At 36.8% G+C, this 25,807-nt stretch overlaps 1 protein-coding gene across 12 annotated transcripts in view; it reads right to left on the reverse strand.

The window, feature by feature from the left end:
• The window catches only part of HMBOX1 (homeobox containing 1), a 178,918-nt gene that overhangs the window by 100,102 nt on the left and 53,009 nt on the right, over positions 1–25,807 (reverse strand). For 3 of the 12 annotated variants that reach the window (XM_036855838.1, XM_036855836.1, XM_036855835.1), the window contains exon 1: positions 10,705–10,764. The exons of the other annotated variants lie outside the window; for them this stretch is intronic. The gene's annotated coding sequence lies outside the window, so the exon portion shown is untranslated. Of the gene's footprint in view, positions 1–10,704; positions 10,765–25,807 lie in introns of those variants that run through there. 12 annotated transcript variants of the gene reach the window in all.

Below are 25,807 nucleotides of genomic sequence, written 5' to 3' on the forward strand. Positions count from 1 at the left end.
GATAGTCAAAATGAAAAGAGAAATCATAACTATAGGAGAGAATTAAGAAAATAAGACAAAGATAAGAAAATACAAATGCAATTTCTTGGCAATTCATTTAAAAACCGAAGAGAAAAATGTTTTCCCAGTAAGACAGAAAATATCAAAATTGACCCAAGAGAAATGAATTGAGTAGAACCAAATAGCATGAATTAAAGGTAATTAAAAATCTACTATAGGAGGAGGAACCAAGATGGCGGAGTAGAAGGACGTGCTCTCACTCCCTCTTGTGAGAACACCAGAATCACAACTAGCTGCTGGACAATCATCGACAGGAAGACACTGGAACTCACCAAAAAAGATACCCCACATCCAAAGACAAAGGAGAAGCCACAACGAGACGGTAGGAGGGGTGCAATCACAGTAAAATCAAATCCCATAACTGCTGGGTGGGTGACTCACAGACTGGAGAACACTTATACCACAGAAGTCCACCCACTGGAGTGAAGGTTCTGAGCCCCAAGTCAGGCTTCCCAACCTGGGGGTCCGGGAAAGGGAGGAGGAATTCCTAGAGAACCAGACTTTGAAGCCTAGTGGGATTTGACTGGAGGACTTCGACAGGACTGGGGGAAACAGATACTCCACTCTTAGAGGGCACACACAAAGTAGTGTGTGCTTCAGGACCCAGGGGAAGGAGCAGTGACCCCAGGGGAGGCTGAACCAGACCTACCTGCTAGTGTTAGAGGGTCTCCTGAAGAGGCGGGGGGTGGCTGTGGCTCACCCTGGGGACAAGGACACTGGCAGCAGAAGTTCTGGGAAGTACTCCTTGGCATGAGCCCTCCCAGAGTCTGTCATTAGCCCCACCGAAGAGCCCAGGTAGGCTCCAGTGTTGGGTTGCCTCAGGCCAAACAAACAACAGGGAGGGGAACCCAGCCCCACCCATCAACAGTCAAGCAGATTAAAGTTTTACTGAGCTCTGCCCACCAGAGCAACACCCAGATCTACCCACCACCAGTCCCTCCCATCAGGAAACTTGCTCAAGCCTCTTACATAGCCTCATCCACCAGAGGGCAGACAGCAGAAGCAAGAAGAACTACAATCCTGCAGTCTGTGGAACAAAAGCCACATTCACAGAAAGACAGACAAGATGAAAAGGCAGAGGGCTATGTACCAGATGAAGGAGCAAGATAAAACCCCAGAAAAGCAACTAAATGAAGTGGAGATAGGCAACCTTCCAGAAAAAGAATTCAGAATAATGATAGTGAAGATGATCCAGGACCTCGGAAAAAGAATGGAGGCGAAGACCGAGAAGATGAAAGAAATGTTTAACAAAGACCTAGAAGAATTAAAGAACAAACAAACAAAGATGAATAATACAATAACTGAAATGAAAACTACACTAGAAGGAATCAATAGCAGAATAACTGAGGCAGAAGAACGGATAAGTGACCTGGAAGACAGAATGGTGGAATTCACTGCTGCTGAACAGAATAAAGAAAAAAGAATGAAAAGAAATGAAGACAGCCTAAGAGACCTCTGGGACAACATTAAATGCAACAACATTCACATTATAAGGGTCCCAGAAGGAGAAGAGAGAGAGAAAGGACCAGAGAAAATATTTGAAGAGATTATAGTCAAAAACTTGCCTAACATGGGAAAGGAAATAGCCACCCAAGTCCAGGAAGCACAGAGAGTCCCATACAGGATAAACCCAAGGAGAAACACACCGAGACACACAGTAATCACATTGGCAAAAATTAAAGACCAAGAAAAATTACTGAAAGCAGCACGGGAAAAACAACAAATAACATACAAGGGAACTCCCATAAGGTTAACAGATGATTTCTCAGCAGAAACTCTACAAGCCAGAAGGGAGTGGCATGATATACTTAAAGTGATGAAAGGGAAGAACCTACAACCAAGATTACTCTACCCAGCAAGGATTTCATTCAGATTCGATGGAGAAATCAAAAGCTTTACAGACAAGCAAAAGCTAAGAGAATTCAGCACCACCAAACCAGCTGTACAACAAATGCTAAAGGAACTTCTCTAAGTAGGAAACACAAGAGAAGAAAAGGACCTACAAAAACAAACCCAAAACAATTAAGAAAATGGTCATAGGAACATACATATTAATAATTACCTTAAACGTGAATGGATTAAATGCTCCAACCAAAAGACACAGGCTTGCTGAATGGATACAAAAACAAGACCCATATATATGCTGTCTACAAGAGACCCACTTCAGACCTAGGGACACATACAGACTGAAAGTGAGGGGATGGAAAAAGATATTCCATGCAAATGGAAATCAAAAGAAAGCTGGAGTAGCAATACTCATATCAGATAAAATAGACTTTAAAATAAAGAATGTTACAAGAGACAAGGAAGGACACTACATAACGATCAAGGGATCAATCCAAGAAGAAGATATAACAATTATAAATATATATGCACCCAACATAGGAGCACCTCAATACATAAGGCCACTGCTAACGGCTATAAAAGAGGAAATTGACAGTAACACAATAATAGTGGGGGACTTTAACACCTCACTTACACCAATGGACAGATCATCCAAAATGAAAATAAATAAGGAAACAGAAGCTTTAAATGACACAATAGACCAGATAGATTTAATTGATATTTATAGGACATTCCATCCAAAAACGGCAGATTACACTTTCCTCTCAAGTGCGCACGGAACATTCTCCAGGATAGATCACATCTTGGGTCACAAATCAAGCCTCAGTAAATTTAAGAAAATTGAAATCATATCAAGCATCTTTTCTGACCACAACGCTATGAGATTAGAAATCAATTACAGGGAAAAAACATAAAAAACACAAACACATGGAGGCTAAACAATACGTTACTAAATAACCAAGAGATCACTGAAGAAATCAAAGAGGAAATCAAAAAATACCTAGAGACAAATGACAATGAAAACACGACGATCCAAAACTTACGGGATGCAGCAAAAGCAGTTCTAAGAGGGAAGTTTATAGCTATACAAGCCTACTTCAAGAAACAAGAAAAATCTCAAAAAAACAATCTAACCTTACACCTAAAGGAACTAGAGAAAGAAGAACAAACAAAACCCAAAGTGAGCAGAAGGAAAGAAATCATAAAGATCAGAGCAGAAATAAATGAAATAGAAACAAAGAAAACAATAGCAAAGATCAATAAAACTAAAAGATGGTTCTTTGAGAAGATAAACAAAATTGATAAACCATTAGCCAGACTCATCAAGAAAAAGAGGGAGAGGACTCAAATCAATAAAATTAGAAATGCAAAAGGAGAAGTTACAACAGACACTGCAGAAATACAAAGCGTCCTAAGAGACTACTACAAGCAACTCTATGCCAATAAAATGGACAACCTGGAAGAAATGGACAAATTCTTAGAATGGTATAACCTTCCAAGACTGAACCAGGAAGAAATAGAAAATATGAACAGACCAATCACAAGTGATGAAATTGAAATTGTGATTAAAAATCTTCCAACAGGGCTTCCCTGGTGGCGCAGTGGTTGAGAATCTGCCTGCCAATGCAGGGGACACGGGTTCGAGCCCTGGTCTGGGAAGATCCCACATGCCGCGGAGCGACTAGGCCCGTGAGCCACAATTGCTGAGCCTGCGCGTCTGGAGCTTGTGCTCCGCAACAAGAGAGGCCTGCGCACTGCGATGAAGAGTGGCCCCCGCTCGCCACAACTAGAGAAAGCCCTCGCACAGAAACCAAGACCCAACACAGCCAAAAAAATAAAAATAAATAAATAAATAGCGTTCCCTTTAAAAAAAAAAAAAAAAAAATCTTCCAACAAACAAAAGTCCAGGACCAGATGGCTTCACAGGTGAATTCTATCAAACATTTAGAGAAGAGCTAACACCTATCCTTCTCAAACTCTTCCCAAAAATTGCAGAGGAAGGAACACTCCCAAGCTCGTTCTATGAGGCCACCACCACCCTGATACCAAAACCAGACAAAGACACTACAAAAAAAGAAAATTACAGACCAATATCACTGATGAATATAGATGCAAAAATCCTCAACAAAATACTAGCACACAGAATCCAACAACACATTAAAAGGGTCATACACCATGATCAAGTGGGATTTATCCCAGGGATGCAAGGATTCTTCAATATACGCAAATCAATCAATGTGATACACCATATTAACAAATGGAAGACTAAAAACCATATGATCATCTCAATAGATGCAGAAAAAGCTTTTGACAAAATTCAACATCGATTTATGATAAAAACTCTCCAGAAGGTGGGCATAGAGGGAAACTACCTCAACATAATAAAGGCCATATATGACAAACCCACAGCAGACATCATTGTCAATGGTGAAAAACTGAAAGCATTTCCTCTAAGATCAGGAACAAGACAAGGATGTCCACTCTCACCACTATTATTCAACATAGTTTTGGAAGTCCTAGCCACGGCAATCAGAGAAGAAAAAGAAATAAAAGGAATACAAATTGGAAAAGAAGAAGTAAAACTGTCACTGTTTGCAGATGACATGATACTATACATAGAGAATCCTAAAGATGCCACCAGAAAACTACTAGAGCTAATCAATGAATCTGGTAAAGTTGCAGGATACAAAATTAATGCACAGAAATCCCTTGCATTCCTATACACTAATGCTGAAAAATCTGAAAGAGAAATTAAGGAAACACTCCCATTTACCACTGCAACAAAAAGAATAAAATACCTAGGAATAAACCTACCTAGGAAGACAAAAGACCTGTAGGCAGAAAACTGTAAGACACTGATGAAAGAAATTAAAGATGATACCAACAGATGGAGAGATATACCATGTTCTTGGATTGGAAGAATCAATATTGTGAAAATGACTATACTACCCAAAGCAATCTACAGATTCAATGCAATCCCTATCAAATTAGCAATAGCATTTTTTACAGAACTAGAACAAAAAATCTTAAAATTTGTAGGGAGACACAAAAGACCCCAAATAGCCAAAGCAGTCTTGAGGGAAAAAAACAGAGCTGGTGGGAATCAGACTCCTTGACTTCAGACTATACTACAAAGCTACAGTAATCAAGACAATATGGTACTGGCACAAAAACAGAAACATAGATCAATGGAACAAGATAGAAAGCCCAGAGATAAACTCATGCACCTATGGTCAACTAACCTATGATGAAGGAGGCAAGGATATACAATGGAGAAAAGACAGTCTCTTCAATAAGTGGTGCTGGGAAAACTGGACAGCTACATGTAAAAGAATGAAATTAGAACACTCCCTAACACCATACACAAAAATAAACTCAAAATGGACTCAAGACCTAAATGTAAGACCGGACACTATAAAACTCTTGAGGAAAACATAGGAAGAACACTCTTGGACATAAATCACAGCAAGATCTTTTTTGATCCACCTCCTAGAGTAATGGAAATAAAAACAAAAATAAACAAATGGGACCTAATGAAACTTCAAAGCTTTTGCACAGCAAAGGAAACCATAAACAAGACGAAAAGACAACCCTCAGAATGGGAGAAAATATTTGCAAACGAATCAACGGACAAAGGATTAATCTCCAAAATATATAAACAGCTCATGCAGCTCAATATTGAAGAAACAAACAACCCAATCCAAAAATGGGCAAAAGACCTAAATAGACATTTCTCCAAAGAAGACATACAGATGGCCAAGAAGCACATGAAAAGCTGCTCGACATCATTAATTATTAGAGAAATGCAAATCAAAACTACAATAAGGTATCACCTCACACCAGTTAGAATGGGCATCATCAGAAAATCTACAAACAACAAATGCTGGAGAGGGTGTGGAGAAAAGGGAACCCTCTTGCACGGTTGGTGGGAATGTAAATTGATACAGCCACTATGGAGAACTGTATGGAGGTTCCTTAAGAAACTAAAAATAGAATTACCATATGATCCAGCAATCCCACTACTGGGCATATACCCAGAGAAAACCATCATTCAAAAAGACACATGCACCCCAATGTTCATTGCAGCACTATTTACAATAGCCAGGTCATGGAAGCAACCTAAATGCCCATCGCCAGACGAATGGATAAAGAAGTTGTGGTACATACATACAATGGAATATTACTCAGCCATAAGAAGGAACAAAACTGAGTAATTTGTAGAGACATGGATGGATCTAGAGACTGTCATACAGAGTGAAGTAAGTCAGAAAGAGAAAAACAAATATCATATATTAACGCATGTATGTGGAACCTAGAAAAATGGTACAGATGAACCGGTTTGCAGGGCAGAAGCTGAGACACAGATGTAGAGAACAAACGTATGGACACCAAAAGGGGAAAGCCACAGGGGGGTGGGGATGGTGGTGTGCTGAATTGAGCGATTGGAATTGACATATATACACTGATGTGTATAAAATTGATGACTAATAAGAACCTGCTGTATAAAAAAATAGATTAAATAAAATTTAAAAATTAAAAAAAAAAGGAAATCTACTATAGACAAAGACATCGAGACCTGTTGGGCTCCCAGCAGATTCTTAATCCTAAAATAAACATAGTTCTAATAATATTAAACCATAGAAAAATACCAAAAATGTTTCATTTTATGAAGTCAGAATAACAATACCAAATCTAATAGTATGTAGCACACAAAACACCATAAACCAATTTCACTTAGAAGTTAAACGTAAAAATTCTGAAGAAAAAAGAATCAAATCAGACAATAGAGTCTAGCCACATATCAAAAATAATATACTATCATAATTTATTGCAGGAATGCAAGAATGGTTCATTTTTAGGAATCAACACAATTCAATATATCAACAAATTAAGGAGAAAAAAAAAATCACAAGATTTTATCAATGGATGCTAACAAGGCATTTGGTAAAATTCAGTAGCCACTTTTAATAAAAGCTCTATGGAAAAGAATACTAAAAAATTAAGCATTTTTGGAAAGAAGAACAATTGCAAGTGTCCTAAGTAGCAAAACATTAAAACCATTTCAAATAAAATTAAGACTGTATGCACACACAATAAATATATATATTATTATACATACGTGTGTGTTTTTATATATATAAAGAACTTGCTTCTATATGTAAATTTGATGATCTGTGGAAGAGATCCAATAATGGTGGTTACTTTGAGTATGGGGTGGGAACCGGACAGATTAGGGAAGGGATGGGAAGGAGACTGTTCCCAGAAAACTTTATTATTTTAACCATATGAATGTTATTGCTCAGTCAATAAATCAAATTAATAAAATTAGAAATTAGAGCAGGAAGCCCACTGAACCCTTTATAATTCAACACTGATTTGAAGATTATAGGAAACCAGTAAGACATAAAAATGAATTAACTGGCATAAATATTGGAATGAAAGAGAAATATATACCTTTTTGCTAATGATTGGATGGAATACTTAAAAAATGTAAGCTATTCTAGTAAAAGAAAGCTGAAGTTAGTAAAATAGATTATTAAGGAGAGGTATGATACAACACTTAAAATTAATTTAAAAAATTTTCTCTAGTTTAGGAGACACCTAGAAAAATGAGGAAAATATTTCATTCACAGTAGTAACATTTTCCCAATATTTAAAAATAACTGTCTTGAGAAAAAAGCCCCAAATTTTTTTTTTTTAATTTAGAAATAGGACCTTAAAATTATAAAGCAGGAAGTCCAAGAACCACCAAGAAAATTAAACAAAAGGAGAAAACCAGAAGTGGACTTCACTGGCCAGGTTTCAGAATATATTCCAAAAGACACTAATCAAATCAGTACAGTACTGGCATAGGAACAGACACACAGATGAGTGGAACAGAATAAAGAACTTAAATAATGATTCCAGCACATATAAGAAAATGTACAAGCCAAAGGTTAAATTTTATTTCAACAAGATAGGATAAATGATTTTTTAAAATAATCCTCACAAAACTTGTTATCATCTAGCAAAAAACATTAGATCTTTATCTTACATTACATACATAAAAAATTAAATTCCATGTCAGTCTATTTATCTCTTATAAAAATAAAATACAGTGTGTGTGTGTGTGTGTGTGTGAAAAAAAAAATTAAATTCCAGGTGCAGTAAAGACAAATGTAAAAAATAAATCACAGAAATACATTCTACAACAAAATTTAGAAGATGACATGTCTTTAAGCATTCTTAACAAAGAACAGAAACTTAAGACAGACATAAAGAGTTTAAAATTTCCTATTATGAAAAAATCATAAACTAAGCAATTAAATCAGAAAAAATATTTGACATGTAGAGAAAAAGCAGATCCAAGTTGTTAAGTTTATAAAAACACTCAAACTTACTAGAAGTCAGGGAAATAACAATTAGTTTAACAATGAGATATCACTTTGGCAAAAATTTAAAAGATTGATAATATCTCCTCAAAGGGTACTGTCATATTTCACTGGTCTAAGTGAAAAGTCCTTTTGGAAAGAAATCTTGCAACATATATTAAAATTTAAAGTACTTACACCTTTAACCTAGTAGTCCTACTCCTGGGAATCTATCACATAGAAACAAAAGTAATCACACATAGTATGCACAAGGATATTTATTGTCACTTATTTTCCAATTTCTTGTCTCTATAAACAGAGTTGTTTCAATCAATACAGGAATGGCTGAATAAACTACAATATACTTTGATCAATTAACACAATGCAATCCCTAAAAAGAGTAAATTAGAGTTGTATCAGGTGACTTGGGATTTGCACATTATAGCATTAAATTTAAAAAAAGGAAAATGCAATCAAATGAGTATGATGAGGTTTAAAAAGAAAAACTAAAACCAAAAAAAAATCCTTTTCTGTGTGTGTCTCATGTCAGTGTGTTTATTGATATACATACATACACACACACATAAAGTACATGAGCATGGAGAAAAAATAGGTGGTCAACAGGTAATGGAGATGGGGTTAAGGATGGGGGCATATGTAGGGAATATTGGTCAGGAAGGATAAATGCATTTATGCAATAGATATAGACACACATTTATGCAATGAAATTATAAAAATTCCTACTATCAGAAATGGACTCAATTATCAAATGATTACGTTAGGGTTGTCAAAATCCAACACAACGTCAGGCTGAGCAATGAAAAAGCCTACTGTCAGCATTGCTGTCCCTTGAAGAAAAAACATAATCTGGAAAATCCATTAGGAGTAAGAACCTGTAAATGCTGTCTTACCCACAGGTGGTAAGAAGGCTCTTTTTATCCTAGTTTTTCTCTTTAATATAAAAAGTAGTAAACTGTATAAGGTAAAGGAAAAGAATTTCAAAAGCCAAAAAATAAAAGTTAAGTCTGCCTCCTACCCCAAACTCCTTTTTCTCTTCCACTCAGACACCATCCAGTTTCTTCATACATCTTTGAACATGTAAGTATAACTTTAGGATAAATTCCCAGTAGGGGAATTGTTATGACAAAGGGCATACACATTTTAAATTATGATAGATTTTGTCAAATTGCCTCCCCAAAGAGGACCAATTTATATACTTCTACCTTCAGGAAATGCTTAATTGTGAATCCCGTATGTCAGTCGTGATTTACAATTGAATTTACATTGTGCGTGTATCTGTTTTATTCAGTAATGGTAAACACAGAAAGGGCAGAATATTTAAAGAAAGCAAAGCATAAGAGACAGTGAAGAGTTAGCTTAGCTATAACAGCACAGGCAGCAAGTAACCCATCAAAGGGAGAGGTAACGGGACAGTGCCAATGCCAATTAGTGAGGCCCTTAAGCCCAGATATGGATATCAAAAAAGACTTCTCAGAAGTTTGAAACAGCCATTACAGAGCTCCTTCCACTGCTCTTTTAGCACCTCACACAGAACGCATTGTTATCCATCTGAAATACCTATTTAAAGTAAAACAAAAAATGTGTTAAAATACAGAGATATACAAGCCTTACAATCCCATAAGTCTGATACTATTAGTGCTTTGAATTTACAGATGAGGAAGTGAAACTTCTTCCTGGCTAGATACACATTAAACACACACACACACACACACAGACACAACATATGGAGGTAAAAAAAAGGTCATAAAACTCCACCAGAACAAATAAAAGGTGAACATCCCTCCCCCCTTAGCTCTCAGTCCTTCTGTCCAAAGATAAATACTATTAAGTTTCCTATAAATTCTTACAAAGATAAAAATTAAGAACTAAATACACACATATCTAACATAGAATTCTTTTTTAAATGGTAGTTTTTAAAAACTTTTAATTATGAAAATTTGTAAACATGTACAAGGGCAGAGTAATATACCAATCACCCTGCTTGAATAATTAACTCCTCCTTACTATCCTGGCTCCAAGGGATATTTTCAAGCAAATTCCAGATATCTTACCACTTTAACATGCAATTCTTAGCAAGTTTCAATATCTGGTTTCCAAATCCAGAGTAAATCAGACACAGAAACTTAGAAGGTGACTGAAAGTGTATAAAAAGGCTTTACCACAGAAAAAAATGACAGCTACCTGAAAAGAATAAAACAAATGAAAATGACTATTTAATAATAGATGTATACACATTATACTGACTCATCAAAAAGTTCAAGTCACATTTAGGATGTTCATTTTAAAAAGGCATGTAAGTATGTGATACATCTGTTTTTAAAAACTGAAATGGTTAAAAGAAAAGTTTACATTTTAGGAAGCTAATCAGGTGTTTCACTTGTGTCAAACATCTTTTCCCTTGAACAGTGCCAGATAAGTGAGGCCTAACCACATTTAGCTGGGATTTGAAGGGCACATGGAGAGTTTCTCGGTGAAGAACGAATGGCTGGTGACATGTGAGGAAAACAGAACCACAGATATTGGGAATTAAAAACTCATCTAAATTAGAATACCAATCTCTCAAATAATGCCTCTAGATAGCCAGCTTAAAACTAACTGTAAATTACAACTACCAACTGTAAATAACAACTACCACTATTTCATCAATACTACCCTGGGCCGGACACTCACTAGTTAAGTGCTTTACACATACAAACTCATTTTATCTCACAATCCCCTGAGGTAGGTAATTAAGACAAGACACTACTTGCCCAAGGTCAATCAGGTAATGGACTTCCTTTTTCTTATTAGAACTGGAGCTGAAGTACTTACGTTAGGCTTCGTCTTTCTTCAAAATATAAGATTAGGGATACAATTTTTTATCATTTCTCTGGAGCAAATGTTTAATTGTGATAAGTACCATGCAACAAGTTGGGCAACAGACATACCGCTAAGATACTAATGATGTTTTCTATTACGTTTTACTCGTTATGATTCACAACTAAAGGTATGTCATATACCACGGAGATTTTTATTCCAAAAGCATTATTACATATATTACTTATCAAATTTTTTAAGACAGAGATACTCATGTAGCTTTTCCTACATTTCCAGTGACAGGGAAGTTTAATGAAGAGTTTTGCAGATAAAGATATTCCTTTAAGAGATTCTAAAACTGTTTCTTGTAACTTCAAGCCACTCATCTGACTGAATCGATAAAGACTACATTTCTTCTTTTCTTTTCCACAAGGCAGCATTTTAAATGTCTGTAAAATCTTTGCAAAGAGTCTCCATGCTAAATAGTCCCAGTCATGATTGTAGTTTGACATGGTTTCCTCACTCATTTGTCATTATCCTGTCTTCTCTTAAAAAGTGGGGCTCCCCGGGCTTCCCTGGTGGCGCAGTGGTTGAGAATCTGCCTGCTAATGCAGGGGACACGGGTTCGAGCCCTGGTCTGGGAAGATCCCACATGCCACGGAGCAGCTGGGCCCGTGAGCCACAACTACTGAGCCTGCGCGTCTGGAGCCTGTGCCCCGCAACGGGAGGGGCCGCGATAGTGAAAGGCCCGCGCACCGCGATGAAGAGCGGTCCCCGCACCGCGATGAAGAGTGGCCCCCACTTGCCGCAACTAGAGAAAGCCCTCGCACAGAAACGAAGACCCAACACAGCCAAAAATAAATAAATTAATTAATTAAGTAGCTATAAAAAAAAATTTAAAAAAAAAAAAAAAAAAGTGGGGCTCCCCAAATTCAACACAAGACTCCTGCAGAGAGCCTAACTGGAGCAGGATACAGGGAAGTTCTCTTGTTCTGAACCTAAAATTATATTACTTTCTCCCACCACCAAGTCATTTTTGGGTGTGAATTAAATTTGTAGACAAAAAAGTCTTTTGCACATTCATTCAAGAATCAGTGATTAAACATCAATGACAGAACTGATCCAGGCTTTTACCCAGGCTTCCCCTCCCTAAACTCAAGTTTTTTTTTCTTTTTTTTAAGCAAAATAGTTCCATTTTTGCTTTTTGTTTTCTTATAAACAAATATTACTACTTGATATATATTTTATTTGTCTATTATCTGTGTCACTATTGTCTAGTATCTGTACCTACTCCTAAAGTAGTATCTGGAACATAACAGGCACTGTTTATTATTGAACTAACTCATGAACAGATGGAAGAGGGTGGAACATTCATATTCTTTCTGGCTTCTGGAAAGGAATCTCTAGGCTACTATACTTCACTGCTAAATGATCTTGAAGCCTTATCAATAAACACACTTAATCAGAAGAGCCATGACTACCACATATGCTCTAGAATTTGCTATGATAGTCTAATACAGGAATTATAGGTTTTGATAACTTTTAAGATATGTGGTGGTTTTGATGTTACCCTCAATATGTTTCCTATGTTTTTCCATTCTAAAATAATTATATAACCTGAAAATAAAAATATACATCTCCCTATTATTAACAGTAGGTCACTGGTAAACTCTATTGAACTATGCTGTGAAATGTTAGGGAATAGTCAGAGGCTGAGCCACCATCTCTGCCTCTATATACGGCCTCAACTGTACAGACTCCAGCCATGAGCATCCTTATACCATAACGTACTTGGTTTAGATGCCACTTCCCTTGTGGCTTCATTATTACTTACAGTTGTAGTTGGTGTGATTTCAGATTTTTTGATTCATTTAAGTTCAAAACACAACTATGGAGCCGCTACTTGTTTATATTATATGATTTAGCATTCCCTGCTATGGAAGTCAGGGTTCTCTACTCTCATGGGATTGTTACTGTTACATGACGCTACTTCATTCTTACTGAATTACAGTACAAATATATGACAGCAGGCATCACTTTCTCCTCATGTCAGTTTAGAACAGTTATTCACAAACTGGGCTGTGCATCTAAATCACATGGATGTCTTTTAGAATCACAGAATCCCTAGCCAACTCTGGACCTACTGAATCCAAATAACTGGAGGTAGGGGAGTCCAAGAATATTTTTAAACAGCTTCTGAGGTAATTCTACTTGAAAACTACTGGTTTAGAGGACAAGAAAGAACTCTAATAATGCAATGCCATATCTCTTGTATAAGATATAATATCTAGGCATAAAGACAATTTTGAGCATACCGACACCCAAAATTTCTCCTATTATTTCCCATATCAACATTCCAAGCTGAATACTTAACATAATTAATTTAATCTGTTATTCAAAATTGAAGGGGAATTTGATAACACCTTAAGATATGTCCACTTCAAGGGAACTCATATAATAGACGTTGGTCAAAACAACTCATAAATATTCTCAAAGTAGTCTTCTCTCTACAAGTGCTGTGCTACTCCTCATCCACCTAGTAAGCACTTGCCCCAGCCAAGCAGTTCTCCTAACCCTACAAAAATGGAATGCCTCCCTCCCCATTTCCTTTCTACCAGTCTCAGTCTCAGTGACTCTTATTTGATAAGACAGCAAACACCCTTTACAAAACCCTCTGCTAGTAGGGTACCATAAATATGCTTCTGTTATATTACATTATAATTCATATACAAATCTGTTTCCTAGAATGTGAGCTTCTTAAGAGTAGGGATTGTTTATTATCAACTGCTATAGTTCCAGCTCCTACTCAGGTGTAAGCAGTAAATAAATCTTTGCTTACTGAAGAAATAAAAGAAAATGCCTACTTTCAAGTCTCATTCAAATAAAATAATCTTAAGAGTCCTGGTCCTTAAAATTAACACCAAAAGATTCTGTTATTAAATTAAAAATTAATGCAATTGGAACATTTTCCAAGACAATTGATAAGCATTTATTAAGTATCTCATATAAGCCAAATGCTATGCAAGTGCTAAGGATACAAAAAAATGAGCTTTGCTCTTGATATCAGGGTAAGTAATATTAATGTTCCCAAGGAGATATCCTGTCATTAGTTTACAATTTACATCCACAGATTCCTTGAAACCAAACTCTGTTAGGACTGTTAATGCCCCTGAGGGCGTTAAAAATACTGGACTGAGAATTCAGGAGTCTAACAACTCCATGTTGCTTAAGCCATGATCGTTCTCCAGAGTTCACTACAACAGGAAAACGTAACAATTTGAATGGCAGAGTCTCCCACCATCATTATAAATAAATTTTAAAGTCTGTGTGACTACCATTCAAATATCCCCTGGACTAAAACAAAGACACAGAAAAAATATTCCTATTGGCATACATCTAGAAAATCTTGATGTTAAAATGTAACAATTTACTCACAGGACCAATCCAGATGCCTTGATCTACTGCTTAAACACTCATGTGGCTTTGAAGCCTCTAATCTTTTTTGCAGGAAGATTGTATGAATATACTGATAATTTCCAGAACAATAACGTGATTTTGCAAGTTTCTGGATGATCCAGTATCTTCCTTCCCATTTTGCATTTCCTCTATCTCAGCAGTTTTCCAATGTTTAAAAGTGAAATAATAGAATTGGAATAAGATACTTCATTAAGCTAGAACAAGGTGACTCATAAAATCTTAACTAGAATTGATGTTAACAATGTTTTCCAAATAACTCAGCTTACAGAGAAAAAAAAAATTCTGAAAATTGGAGCCAAGAACCCTGACGCCCAGGTTACTGCTTATACTAATTTACCAATAAATAAAAGCAAAAATTCCAGTCAGTCATTCAGAAACTTTAGGGTCTATTTAAATGCATATCATTTGAAAGCTTTTTTAAGAGTTCAGAATTATGACAAAATGTGCAAACAGAAGTTTTCCATAGTTGGACCTAGGCAAGTATTTCCTGTAGAGGGAGAAATAAAATTTAACATATTTTGGGAAATACCATCTTAAGAATTGTTTGGTATTCACTTTCCCTATAGGCACTCCTTTTTATGCCTCAATCCTGCAGGATTTTGTATTCATTCATTTATGCTTTTAACAAATATTTACTGAGCACCTAGTATATGCTAGGAAATGGAAAATACAGCAATGAACAAAATCCGTGTTCAAATAAAGCTTACATTCTCGTGGTGAAAGGCAAATTTAAAAAAAAAAGAGTTACATATAGTATTCAGATCATGATAAATACAATAGAGACAAATAAACCTGGGAAAGAATTCAGGATTATGATTTTAAATAGGGTGCTCAGAGAAAGATTCAGTGAGAAAGTTAAATCAGAGTAAAGACTTGATGAAGTTAGGAAGCAAGCCATGGAGATACAGGAGAAAGGGCATTTAAGGTCAAGACCTTGAGGCAGAAGCTGTGTACCACGTCCAAGTCCAAAGAACAGCACCAAGGATGATGTGGCTGGAGTTGCATGAGCAAAGGATAACACAGTAGAACATGAAAATAGAGAACAGGGGGCTACTGGGAAGGCAAGATCAAAGAGGAACCTATAGTTGAAAATTTCTGTTAAAACTACTAAATATTACGTTAATTAGATTGGGATTAAATCAATAGCCTAGGGATGACCCAATCTAAGAGGAAACTCAGCATGAATTGTTAATGGTAGAATTTCTAATATCAACAGGTTAGTAGAGAGATGTTATTTTTGGACATTCCCAGCATCGATTAAATTGTACATCACAGAGCATCATCAACTACTTTTATAAATGACTAGCTTTGAAGCATCCCCTTGTCAATTTACTAGAAGGTGAATGCTGAAAGGAGGATGAAGAAGGCGGAGGATAAGGAAATTCATAGTTTTCCATTGCAGAGAAGTGTTTTATCTCCCATATCTCAGGAGGTATGTTAATATATAATTCAAAATAAGAAGGTGGACAAGCAGATTGTTTTACAAGTAAAAGTTAAAGTCAAACAAATTTCAGGGAGCCCCAATACTCATAATACTTAAGCACCCCAAGGACAAGTTTCTTTTATTTTTCACATTTTCCACAGTGTACTATAGTTATTTTAGGGTCTCATATTATGTATTGCCTGACTACACAGACAAAAACGTACCTCAAGTCATGAGTAAAAGGCTCTGCACCTGAGCTAGGGAGAACACAACTTTCTCACACTTCTGCCTTTAAAAACCTGGGGCTTGCACAGCAAAGGAAACCGTAAACAAAATGAAAAGACAACCCACAGAATGGGAGAAAATATTTGCAAACAATGAGACTGACAAGGGATTAGTCTCCAAAATTTACAAACAGCTCCTGCAGCTCAATATCAAAAAAAACAACCCAATCAAAAAATGGGCGGAAGACCTAAATAGACATTTCTCCAAAGAGGAAATACAGATGGCCAAGAGGCACATGAAAAGATGCTTAACATCTCTAATTATTAAAGAAATGCAAATCAAAACTACAATGAGGGGGCTTCCCTGGTGGCGGCAGTGGTTGAGAATCTGCCTGCTAATGCAGGGGACACGGGTTCGAGCCCTAGTCTGGGAAGATCCCACATGCCGTGGAGCAACTAGGCCCGTGAGCCACAACTACTGAGCCTGCGCTCCGCAACAAGAGAGGTCACGATAGTGAGAGGCCCGCGCACCGCGATGAAGAGTGGCCCCCACTTGCCGCAACTAGAGAAAGCAACCTAAATGTCCATTGACAGATGAATGGATAAAGAAGATGTGGTACATATATACAATGGAATATTACTCAGCCATTAAAAAAAATGAAATAATGCCATTTGTAGCAACATGGATGGACCTGAGGATTATCACACTACATGAAATAAGTAAGTCAGAGAAAGACAAATATATGATATAGCTTATATGCGGAATCTAAAAAAAAAAATGATACAAATGAACTTATTTACAAAACAGAAACAGACTCACAGACATAGAGAATGAACTTATGGTTACCAGGGGGGAAGGGTGGAGGAGAGGGATAGATTGGGAGTTTCGGATTGACACGTACACACTACTATATTTAAAACAGATAACCAACAAGGACTTACTGTATAGCACAGGGAACGTGGATCAATATTCCGTAATAACCTAAATGGGAAAAGAATCTGAAAAAGAATAGATACATGTATATGTATAACTGAATCACTCTGCCATACACCTGAAACTAACACAACAATGTTAATCAACTATGCTCTAATATAAAATAAAAATTAAAAAAAATAATAAAGCAAAACAAAAAACAAAAAAAAAAACCCTGGGGCTATGGTTAACCACCCTATTTTTTCAATTTCTTTTGTCCTTCATGCTCCCCTTGACCTGGTCATTCCAGCATGATCATGTATTCTACTCCAGAATCATAATGGCTTATCTCAGTTTTATCTGCTGAAGTCTCCATATATTTCAGATCCCTAATTCCGAATTATTTTCCTCAGATATCTACTGAAAAGCTCAGGAGTTCTCAAACTATAAGGAGAATCATAAAGTATAATGGAAATATACAGTATTAATATTTTAAATTATTCATTGTATCCTACCAAATACAACCAGCTCTCAAAAAGCACCCTCTGTACTACAGATTTATATCTAATTATAGGCGTTAAGACTTCTTCAATCTTTGGAATAATTTCCAGACTCAAATCTGTTTTAAATTATTTTATATTATGTATAACCAGCATTAAAAATGTGCTAAATCTATATCCCATGCTCCTTATTACTTCTTTTTAGATGAGTTAATAAAGATTCAAAAATACTTATCAAACTCATTCATATTAAAGATAATCCCTATGAAAGGCAGAGAACGATTCAGTCTTAAAATTCTGAGGTTATACTTTTTGCCATATTCCCAAATACTGTGTTAGAGAACTTCAACATATAATTGATAGGTTGTCATTTTAAACTGAAATTTATAGCTAGAAAAATCTTTATATGGTGAACTAAAACAAAACACAAGTATATGCTAAACCAATTAATGCTAATTAACCTCCTTAGCAGGTTCTTTTATCTGTGACCTTCCCTATCTTACTTGAGACCTTCTCTTTCTGCTGTATTAATGCCATGGTTTCTAACTGCCTTCCCTGCCTCCATTCTTATCCTTGTTACACACAGTTAAGTTAATCTTTCTAAAGTGCAAAACTACTGTAAGTAGGACAGAATGGCACAGAGTGTAAGAGACTTGCAGCATGACTATTTTGAGTTTGAAATCCCAGGTTCTACCATTTGTTAGCGGTTGACCTCGTACAAATGTCTTATCTTGCTAAACCCTTGTTTCCTCCTCTGCAAACTATGGACAATGTTATTTACTTCAAGGGTCACTACGAGGACTAAACAGGATAAAGTAAAAAAGGCTCCTCATGTAGACACCCAGAAATGTTAGCTCCCTTGGCCCCTTTGTAAGTTTGAACCATCAATCTTTCAAAAAGGCTATCACATCCTAGGGGGAAAATGATTTAAGGAGAGTATCAGAAAAGCAATGCAATGGCTGATATTGAGAATACGTGCTTCCTAATACTGTGATGAGAAAGTGGTTTCAGGAGTACACAGAAATCCAGAGCTAGGCAGATGCTCTCTGCCAAGAACTGCTTGGACAAGCCTTGCTTCCCCCAGGTAACTGCAAGGACTCACTGTCCCAAGTGTTATCCCACAATTCAGTTTTTTATAGTGCCTCTAACTAACCTTTTAATTACTCTAATTACGAATAAGTGACTTTAATTACTTGAGAAAAAGCATCAAAGTCAGGAGTTTCTAAACATCTTGAAGGAACAGCGGGTGTATGCTGGGGTGGTGGGAGAAAGTCTCTGACGTGAGAGAGGGAAGAGGTGATACTGACAACCATATGCCCTTCTCCAGTGGGAAATTATGAAAAATGGAATAAACAAACAGGCAATAGAAGTAAGAGTTTTTGATCCAATGGGAATCATAATGCAACGTTTGGAGACTTTTTTGGCTCAAGCCTCTTCCAATATCTCATAGATAAACCACAGTCAAAGAATGTCATGAATGACTTCAGAGAGAAAAACACTTTCTTGCTAAGCTTTATTTTAATACTTACTCATATCTATGATCATGTTTCCCTTACCACTTCAAATAATAACCAAAATCTAAAAAGAATCCTGGTAGAAATCATAAAGAGAACATAATGAATATCAGTATTTTCTGCTCCTGGCTGCTAAAATTCTGCAAGTCTACACCTCTAAAATAGAAAATGCTTGTTGGAATCATACGATATTATGACTAAATGAATAGAAATGTGATACTTAAATCTCATGATTCTGTATGTTATGGCTGGAAAACATCAAGGGTGAAGGAAATTCTAAACAAAGATTTAAGAAGATGGACAATGCTGATATGCAGAACTGAATATTTAAGAATCAATGAACGTCTAGAGACAGTACCTGGCTGATAGCAGACGATGAGGAACTAGAATATGTGGAGGTCAGAGCTACAGAAACGGACCAAGGAGCTGCCTCTATATGCACAATAGCAGAGGGCATAAACTAGAGGCTTAGGGAGATGGATCAATCCCATGGATAGACTTTTATTTGGTCTACATGGTATTTAAAAGTCAGGAGACTGAATATAAATGTGGAGGTTTTAGCTTTTATTGAAAAAAAACCTGCTGCGTCTATTACCCCTCCTGAGTCACACTGAGTTTGTAATCCCTCATGTGCCAACAGTTGGCTGGAACTGAGTTCCCCTTCTTGTATGAGGGATGCAACCTCCAGGTCACCACAGGCTCTGCCACCTCTCAACACTAAATATCAGCTGCTGTTTATTACCCAGCTCATATTGTGATTTGTTTTATGATGGAAAAATAATTCTTTATACTTACATCTCTATGAAAAGTCTGAAAACAAAAACTAAATCTATCTTTTTCCTTACACCTGGACCACTTATTTATGTTGCCTGCGTACTGCCTGAGCAATCAACAAATAAAATCTGGTGGTGATAAAGCTAGAAGGAGGATTCTAGCATATAAGTTAGAAATCAAAAACAGAACAAACGAAAACCTCCTCAGAATTTAGTAACTGAAAATGCAGCAGGTTCCAAATAATATAACCATAAACCTTGCAATTCCAGTTCTGGGGATCTACCTTACAGATATACTCATACATGAGCAAAATAAATTATGTTCAATGTTATTTTTTGCACTATTATTTGTAATAGGAAAAGATTAGAAACAACCTAATGTCCACCATTAGGGGACTAGATAAATAAGTTACGGTATAGTCACACAACGCAGCCATAAGAAATAAGGAAATTCCTGGACTTCCCTGGTGGTGCAGTGGTTAAGAATCCGCCTGCCAACGCAGGGGACATGGGTTCGAGCCTTGGTCCGGGAAGATCCCACATGCCACGGAGCAACTAAGCCCATGTGCCACAACTACTGAGCCTGAACTCTAGAGTCCACGAGCCTCAACTGCTGCAGCCCGCGTGCCTAGGGCCCGTGCTCCGCAACAAAGAGAAGCCACCGCAATGAGAAGCCCGCGCACCGCAACAAAGAGTAGGCCCCGCTCGCCGCAACTAGAGAAAACCCACGCACAGCAACAAAGACCCAACGCAGCCAATAAATAAATAAATAAATTTATTTTTTAAAAAAAGAATAAGGAAATCCCTTACATGCAAATATGAAACAGTCTCCAAGTGAAAAGAACAAGGAAGAACACAGCATATATGTCATTTGTGAAGGAGAAGGAGGAGGGAGAAGAGGAGGAAAGTGGGAAAGAATATATAAGTAACTATATATAGATTTGTTTATACATGCATGAAGTATTTCTGGAAGGATACAGAAGAAACTGGTAACACTGATTCTCTAGGGGATGGGAACGTGATAACTGAAACATGGAGGTGCTAGGAGAGTTTTCACTAGATATATTTTTCCATCATTTGAATTTTGTAGCAGGTAAGTAGGTACCTATTCAAAAATCAGTTTTTAAAAATGTAACAGGTTGGCTGAGCTGATTCCAAGTATGATTATGAACTCAGCAACTATCAGAACTAGTGAGCCAGTGACCCCCTCTCCACATATATGGTATTTGGACTTTTAGTTCATTGATGGAAATTTCAGTGGGAACCTAGAGGAGGGTGAGGGGTGAGCAGAAGGAGAGAAGGAAACTGAGACGAAATAAGGACAATGGAAGAAATGGCATGGTGTCTTTTTTCATCTGGCTCTCTGAACTGGTTTTGAGCCCAGAAAGAGTAAAAGGGTAGATTCAAAAGATAAGACACCTTTTCAACAGAGACTGTGAAACTGTAAGCACAAAGTCTGCTGCACTGGGACTTGGGGACAAAGTGTGGTACAGCGATGGGGGATGGGGGGAATGCGGCTCTAATTCAGCCTGGCACCTTCTGAGTACTTGAAGACTGCTGCTCTGAAAGAACTAAAGACAACATTCCTGGCGTGGCTACTATCCCTCACGGAGGACCCAGCAGCAGGGGCAGTGATGAGGTACCACATTAGGGTGGGTTGAAGGGGATGGACTTCCCAAGGAGGCTGTAAGACAATAATATTCACTTCTGTTCTTGAATACACGTTACATTCCACTCAAGGGCTCCCAGAAATACTTAAGGGAACTCTGAAGAGGGCTGGGGGTTTGTGTGAGTAGGAGGGAACAAAAACTTATACTCCATCTCTATGTAAGTGGTGAAGCCTAGAAACAATTATGATACAAAAGTATAAAAAGCATATGTGGAACAGTGAAAGAACAGAAGACAGTACTCTGGCAAGAGAGCCAAAAGGAAGTCTTACTGGATTTTTTTTTTTTTAACTTAGGCAGTTGCTCACTGAACAGGAAGTAGAAGAGAAAAAATATGAGGATGGCTGGAAAGAGGTTACTCAAGGCTCTGCTGGGAACCAACACACTTAGTTATGCAGTACCTCCTTTCCAAAGTGAAATCTTTCAACTGCTTTAAAATGTTTCTTTTCTAAGCCATTGAAAGCAATGAGATCATGTTCTTGATTAAGAGCCAGGTTTTTTTCCCCTGCAACCCAGACTGTTGAAGTTAAAAAGAAGAAAAATTAGAGGAATGAAAAAGGGTGAAGGTAGGAAGAATTGGGAACAGAAAACAGAGAGGCGGGAACAAATATATTTTAAGAGTCAAGCGACAGAAAATTATGTAATGACCGAACAGAGAGAGTTTGTTTTAAAAATTGAGACTATCTTGCCCTGTTCCAAAAATACAACAAAGTATCGATTCAATTTACTTAACTGATGTTTTCCTATTCCATTTCATCCACAGTTAAAGTAAAATATACAATCCTGTTATGCCTCATAGCACATAGCATTAAGTAATTATAAATACACAGATAAGCCACTTGTGAAAGGTGCTGTTTGTACTAATATAATAGGGCTTGCTGGACCATTAAAAAAAAAAAAAGGAATTTGAAGGCTAATCTTAGGTAATTTGGTTCATATGCTTTTCACAAGAGGAAATAAATGATATTCACTACCCTAAACAATGGATAGTGAGAGACAGAATTTCTAAGATAAGCAAGAAGCCCAATATACAAAAACTAGAGATTAAACTCCATCTCGAAATGCAACTCTTATGGTTACAGAATAAATAACATTAACATGGTCCATGTATTTAATATATTCTGCATCCATGACAGTGTCTCTCACTTACATAACTAGCTATTTAATGTAACTTAACATTCGAATAGCATTTTATACTTTTCAAAGTATCTTCACATTTCTCATTTGATGTTCACAATACCCTGTGAGGAAGGCAGCACAGGTTTCTTTCAGTTTTAGACACCAAAACAAAGAAAGGTTAAGAGCGAATTTACAAGTCAGTTGTAAGTCAGGGATAGAATGTAAGGGTCCAGAACTTCTGGTCCAGTGATTGTCAAAGTGGTGTTTGTGGACAATTATTCAACTATCTACTCAATTTTTTTAGGTGACGACTGTGTTCCAGGAAATGTAGGCATTTATACAGGCAATAGGAATATAATAGAGAACAGGAACATAAATAGTGTCTACCCTCGTGGAGCTACCAGTTTAGTGAGTCATCATTTAAATAATTATACAGAAAAATGGCAAAGCTTCACTTGTGACAAGTGCTGTGATGGGATACCCAGTGCTATGAGAACATACAATGTGGGAAAGCTGACCTAGAAAAGGATTCACTATGAATTAATGATAAAGCTCACATCTGAAGGATACGCATCATAAAGACAAACAAAGAAAGGAAACACTAATTCTCGGCGAAGGCTACATCATGTGCAAAACACCGACTGTGGGAGGGGGCATGTAAAACGCAAGAGACTAAAGGAAGAGAAGTGTGGTTGAAGCAGAAGTCCTGAGCCCCAACTTCCAAACGTGAGATCAGGATTCCCCATGTGATCTCAGACACATTAAGTTTTGAGTGACTACTGCCATAGTCTAATAATTGTTTAATAATATCTAGATGGTTCACTCAGGTATAGGGCGTGGGTGGCCAATAATGCAAAAATAAGGGAACTGCTACATCCATTAAAAAGTTGCCAAATTATCTGAATTCTAGGGGGTGACATCACTTTGAATTTAGAGCATAACGAGAAAATTTATGAAGGTGGTGACATTTGCCCTAGACTTTTAGAGGTGGATTGAATTTCCACAGATAGAAGATAGAGACTACTACAGATAAAGAAATGAAGAAACTGAAAAGATACCCCTTGCTGCTTCATAGAAGTGTGAATATTTTATTTTAATGCAGTCTTTCCTAAGTGGTACTTTAGAAATATCATCCTCATAACATCTTAAAGTTGCAGAGGTCTTGTAGCTTATAAAGCTTTAATTTTATACTCACAACAAATTCTATTAGGTTCAAGGTCACATTAATTCTCTCGATTCTGCAGATAAACAAAGCCAGTTGAATGAGGTTGACTTGTGCAAGGCCACATTTCAACACCACTCTTTCTTTTTAACATTATAGATTCCTGATCATTAGGAAGTGGAACAGATATCAAAGTCTGTTATATAAAATATGGGGAACTAACTAGGCCTGGGATGTTGGACAGACTCATAAGAACTCTACTATGATAATTTGAAGCAAAAGCCAGTTATCCTGGCTTTAATTAAATGAAAGTAATGTAATAGGCAAGTGGTCTTCTCAGTGAGAGAGAAAGAGAATATGACACACAGAGACAGAAACTCAAATGAGGCACCCCTGATGAGACCTAATAACTCAGGTATTAAAAAAAAAGCAGCTGTGGAGGAGGGGCTGGGGGAAAAGAGGGGGAAAAAAACCAAAATAAAGCAGCACAATATATTAAGGGAAAAAAATGAACAGATAAGGGGAGACATGCTTTGCCTTCAAATAGCACTCTCTAATGTTTTAAAGTCATTTTTCAGTTTTCTCCCAGAAGGTGTCATCAAGAAAACTCTTGGTGATCACACTTTGAAAATCTACACTGTTCTGCATCGTCAAACACATTTATTCCTCTTTTCCTTTCCTAACAAATGGAGGACTCTAAATGATGCAAATAATACTCTTACTTTTATTAACATATATTAAGCCTCTACTTTGTGCAAAATATTATGGAAGATACGAAGGTCTCCAGTCTCAAAGATTTATGTTTTGGCAACACCAGTAGATATAATCACTAGATTGTATTCAAGAAAATCTGTTGGGCTTTACTCTATTTTCATAAACAGAAAGGACTTTCTCTACAAAAGAACAGAAAATTTCAAAGCCATTAATAAGATTCCATGCCACACAGAGATTGATCCAAGGAACTGAGTAGGAGCCATGAATAAGTTTTCATATCACACGGAGACTGATCCAAGGACTTGGGTGCCTTTGGCTTATGAATCCATCTGGCCTATAGTAAGTACTCTAGAAAGCGATAATGTTGTACATATACGAATAATTTTCCTTAGAGTTAAAGGTAACAAAGTCAGAAAGAACAGGGGTTAGGAATAATGATTAACTGCTAAGGAGAAAAACAGAATTTCAATGAGTATGGATAACAAACAGTAATAACTTATTACCACAATCCAAAGGACTTTGGAGATCTGTATAGAAATACTGACATCCCCTTCAAACTCTCCAGAACCAGTTTATAAATCTTTTTCCACCTCTGCTATTCTATCTTCACTACCAATCTTACATCCTTCCTCTTGTCTATCTCTCTCACCTTGTCCCAGTGAGATAGTTTGGGTGACTGCAAACATGGTGGACCAACAACTGAAAAGGAATACAGGAAGGAAATACAGAATACAGAAAAAAGACAGTGTTTTTTTTTTCCTTTTGATCTCTTCCTTGATATAAAATGAAAAGTAATATTGTACTTTAAAAGCAGAATGACAGTAATGTTTTCTAGTTTTCTTGCCCCCAAATCCCTTAATTTGGCTTTTTTGAAAGTGGCCTTGGTTGCCGTTATTTTTTAGCCCTCTGGTTCAGTGGTCCTTTATAGAAAAAGGGTCTTAACCTCTGTAATATAGAAAGTTTAAATTTATAATGGATGAGTCATGGATGAGTCTCTACAATCTAACTTTCAGATATTAAAAAACTCATTTTCTAAAAAAAAAAAAAAAAAAAAACTCATTTTCTCTGTGCCAAAGCCAAGTGGATTTGTGAAGCAATGGAGTTTGTCTTATTTGACAAGAAATCATTCTCTTTTCAGGTCAAAGTACCTAATATGTTCTTGGGAACCACTTAACTATCCTTCATTCCTCACGGTGGATAATTGCTTGTTTTAGAGGACTGCTGAACCTAACTACACTAAAAAAGTACA

This window comes from Balaenoptera musculus, chromosome 6 (assembly GCF_009873245.2).
Source record: "Balaenoptera musculus isolate JJ_BM4_2016_0621 chromosome 6, mBalMus1.pri.v3, whole genome shotgun sequence".
Classification (NCBI taxonomy): domain Eukaryota; kingdom Metazoa; phylum Chordata; class Mammalia; order Artiodactyla; family Balaenopteridae; genus Balaenoptera; species Balaenoptera musculus.